Here is a 4,530-nt window from a genome sequence, read left to right on the forward strand (position 1 = left end):
CGTCGTGGAATCCCCGCGTCGTAGAGTAAACGCGAAGGCTTGCTATAGAAGACTATAGTTTATACGCCTGTGGTTCACCGGTTGCCTGCTCTCCGGGGTACGCGATCGCGCAGGAGTTACGGAAGAACTTGATGGGCCACGATCTCCAAGCGGCTATATCTTTCGACGATGGGACGATTCACGCGAAGAGAACGTTCGTGCATGCGTGAGGTGCGATAGCGTTGATTCGCTTGTCTGTACGGGGAGAAATAGAACGATGAGTTGACTTATCGGGTCTTCGTTGGAATTACCGTCGCTGGCATTGTAAACTCCAGATGACCTTGTGATTCCTTCGTCGGGCACTGGTAAAGGGTGGCGATGATTCGTTCTATAATAGAAATACCCGTCGTAGCGTTTCGACCGATGTCACCCGCCACGAAATTCTCTCTCGTCGTGGAATCCCCGCGTCGGAGAGTAACCGCCGAAGGCTTGCTATAGAAGACTATAGTTTATACGCCTGTGGTTCACCGGTTGCCGGCTCTCCGGGGCACGCGATCGCGCGAAGGTTACGGAGGGACGTGAAGCGCCCGAGCAATGAAACGTCCGCAGGAGGAAACGAGCAACCGCCGAACATTGTTTCGCGACGTTTCCATAATGTATTGTCGTTTCGCTCGCATCCCGCTTCTTTCCCCTAGTTTCCTCGACGCGTAGTTTCGCAGCCTTAGTGGACGAATCATTCTCGATTCGAGGAAAGATATGCAGTGGGGCGTGCAATGAGCCCGCCAGAGACCACGATCTCCAATGCGTCTTTACATCTTTCGACGATGGGATGATCCACGCGAAGAGAACGTTCGTGCTTGCGCGAGGTGCGTTAGCGTCGATTCGCTTTTCTGTACGGGGAGAAATAGAACGATGAGTTGACTTATCGGGTCTTCGTTGGAATTACCGTCGCTGGCATTGTAAACTCCAGATGACCTTGTGATTCCTTCGTCGGGCACTGGTAAAGGGTGGCGATGATTCGTTCTATAATAGAAATACCCGTCGTAGCGATTCGGCCGAGTCACCCGCCACGAAACTGTCTCTCTTTCGTCGTGGAAACCCCGCGTCGGAGAGTAAAACGCGCGAAGGCTGTGACTGTAACATATATATATACAGTATACAATGCCTGTGGTTTTTGCGCGTGTCGGCTCTTCGGTATACGCGATCGGCCAGAGTTACGGAGGGACGGTGAAGCGCACGAGAAATTGAAACGGCCGCACGATTGGAACCGAGCAACCGTCGAACATTGTTTCGCGACGTTTCCATAATGCGTTTTCGTTTCGCTCGCATACCGCTTCTTTTCCCCTAGTCTCTGAGACGCGTTTTCGAGCCGTTCTTCTACTATCGATTCTCGTAGAGAGAAGGGACCGGGTAGTCTGGAAGTGGAACCCGCATCTTGCGTGTACCGTACACGGAATTGAGAGGACCGGCCGTGAAGCTCGTTTTAAAGCCGTGCGTCTGACACCCAACTCTTGCGCGCCAATTTCGCGGCAAGAGATAATATGGGACGAATGACCGGCAAAGAGCCAGCTGTGAAGTCTGTTTTTTTAATCGAATCCGTGGACGTGTGTATGCCGTAGCGTCGCTCGTCGTGTTCGTTCATGGTCGTTCCGAGAGAAAGAACGAAAGCGGTAACGAAGGGACCGGCCGTGAAGCTCGTTTTAAAGCCGCGCGTCTGACACCCAACTCTTGCGCGCCAATTTCGCGGCAAGAGATAACATGGGACGAATGACCGGCAAAGAGCCAGCTGTGAAGTCTTTTTTCATTATTTGCTTTCAATCGATCGATCGGTACGATTCGTGCAACGTTTCGCGCGATGCGACGCGAAAACATGCGCGCAACAATAGATGCGTCTGATCGGAAGAACGCGAGGGTCGACTGCACGCGATGGATTCAGTATCGGGTAGGATACAAAATATATCCCCGTCGTTTCCACGCGTGCGAGTCTTCTGCGTCTTTCGCGGGTTTTTGAATGCACTATACGCCCGGAACGTCGAGAAATATATACATATTACTTGAACGTTTTTCGTCTCGAAAGGCTTCGGTGTCGTCTCCAAGGCGACGCCTGAATCTCCTTCGCGCGCTGGTCGGAGATTCAGGTATCAACTTTTATCTTCTCTTTGAAAGAAGAGAGATATTAGGTCGAACAAATGAGAATAAAATTATATATGTGAAATATAAAATTTATACGATTACCCTGAACGGTGGATCACTTGGCTCGTGGGTCGATGAAGAACGCAGCTAATTGCGCGTCAACGTGTGAACTGCAGGACACATGAACATCGACATTTCGAACGCACATTGCGGTCCACGGATACAATTCCTGGACCACGCCTGGCTGAGGGTCGTTTACGTACCATACACTGCTTGCGTAGCTCTGTCAAATCCCCGCCGTCGTTCACCTCTTCGGATCGAACGTTTTTTTACCGAAGGGCGCAAAGAACGTTTCTGAGTCGGGTTAAGAGAAGGATGCTACGTACGAGCGAACGATGGGTGTCTCGTCGGCGTTTGTCGCGGACACGCGAAAATTCTGTGAATTTCACGGACAGTGTACGTTCTAGTTGTTGCAAAACGATCGGAATCGTTTGTATGGACTCGCGTGAGTGTTCGCGGCGTCGTGCGTCGTTCAATTACGACCGCCCGCGGATACCGCTCCACTGCGATATGGATCTGAGCGACAACTTTTTCGGCTGTTCGTGAGATGAACGGTTTCGTGTGTTTAGAAAAATTTTTTTTCCCGCGCTCCCGACGTCACCTGAAATGATGCGTCAGAGGTGAAAGAAAATATTAAGAAGTCGAGAGAGAGAGAGACTACACACGTTTTATTCATATTTTGTATACCGTGCGTGAGACGGATGTGCACGACACGTCGTATGTCGGTATATTACCGACTGGCCCCAGGGAGATTGTTTTCTTCCTCTCTTACGAATGAGATGTACGTTTCGGAGGATCGTCGTTACCGAAACACACGGCAAAACGAGACTTCTCGCAGCAGAACCTTTATACACAATACACATCGACTCTTTTTACCCCGAGAGAGAGAGAAAAGGTGTATTTCTTTTTTTTATTTTTCGAATTCGACGCACGAACGCTTTGACGACTGGAGAAAAACACGGTGTGTGTTAAAATCGTGCGGGACGAGCATGCGTATTCGTAACGGGTCGAATAGTTCTTATTCCCCGTCGTCGCGTGTCCTCGCTGGACCACCACCGTGCGCTTCCGCCACGTTCAGTTGAATTTCGAAATATATATATATAAAAAGAATCACCATATACTCTCTTTCGGGAGGTGTATTTTTATCGGTTTCTGCTATAGAGAAGAGACGGAGATCGTGTTGTGAGGTGTAACGTTTCTGTATCCCCGTTTCGGAGGATCGTCGTTATCGGCGGAACACACGTCAAAACGAGACTTCTCGCAGAACCTTTATACACAATACACATCGACTCTTTTACCCCGAGAGAGAGAAAAGGTGTTTTTCTTTTTTTTTTATTTTTCGAATTCGACGCACGAACGCTTTGACGACTGGAGAAAAACACGGTGTGTGTTAAAATCGTGCGGGACGAGCATGCGTATTCGTAACGGGTCGAATAGTTCTTATTCCCCGTCGTCGCGTGTCCTCGCTGGACCACCACCGTGCGCTTCCGCCACGTTCAGTTGTATTTCGAAATATATATATATATATAAAAAGAATCACCATATACTCTCTTTCGGGAGGTGTATTTTTATCGGTTTCTGCTATAGAGAAGAGACGGACGATCGTGTGTGACACCACGTGGTAACGTTTCCGTATCCCCGTAAAATACGTTTATCTTTTCTCGTAGAAAAGAGAGAGGAAGAGGCAGGAGCTCCTCTTTGGCGAGGCTTTCGAACGTCGCGTCCCGTCCGCCGGAATATAATGATATAAATATATAACCGCCGCCGACTTTGTGCGAAAGCGTTGAAACGAACGCGTCGGTCGCCCCATGGTGTGTGTTTGTCGTGTCTTCTTTTCCTCTTCTGCACTTCTCTTCACTGTCGATCGCGAGACCGCGCGAGATCCGCTTCGGTCGTCCAGTCCCCGAAAATTCTTCTCGGACGGGCGTTAAAGTTAACCGGAGCGCGAGATCGTCTAGCGAGAGTCTTTTTCGCGATCGAGTAAAATGTGATAGAAGAAGGAGAAGAGTGTAAAAAGAGAATATAGACACGCGACGCAGCAGAGACCACTGGTGAGGCGCATAAGACGCGTTCGCGAACGATTTTTCGCGACGATACGGAGTCGCGCGTGTCGCGGTATATTTATCATTTATATACGTTATAATATGAATATTGTTGTGTTCGAACGCACTCTCCTCTAGACTTTGTTTTTTTTGCCTTTGAGCGATTTTTATGAAATTCGATTGAATTTTCATACAATTCACGTTCACGACGACCTCAGAGTAGGCGAGATTACCCGCTGAATTTAAGCATATTACTAAGCGGAGGAAAAGAAACTAACAAGGATTTCCTTAGTAGCTGCGAGCGAACAGGAATTAG

The 4,530-nt window shown here is 49.0% G+C and overlaps 1 non-coding gene and 1 pseudogene across 1 annotated transcript; both read left to right on the top strand.

Moving 5' to 3' along the window:
* The first annotated feature begins 2,211 nt into the window (after positions 1-2,211).
* LOC143175915 (5.8S ribosomal RNA) lies at positions 2,212-2,366 on the top strand. Its single transcript, XR_013000560.1, has one exon. It is a non-coding gene; the product is annotated as a 5.8S ribosomal RNA (ribosomal RNA).
* Positions 2,367-4,423: 2,057 nt separating this feature from the next.
* The window catches only part of LOC143175917 (large subunit ribosomal RNA), a 2,863-nt pseudogene continuing 2,756 nt past the window's right edge, over positions 4,424-4,530 (top strand).

Source organism: Nomia melanderi, unplaced genomic scaffold (genome assembly GCF_051020985.1).
Source record: "Nomia melanderi isolate GNS246 unplaced genomic scaffold, iyNomMela1 scaffold0248, whole genome shotgun sequence".
Taxonomy (NCBI): Eukaryota; Metazoa; Arthropoda; class Insecta; order Hymenoptera; family Halictidae; genus Nomia; species Nomia melanderi.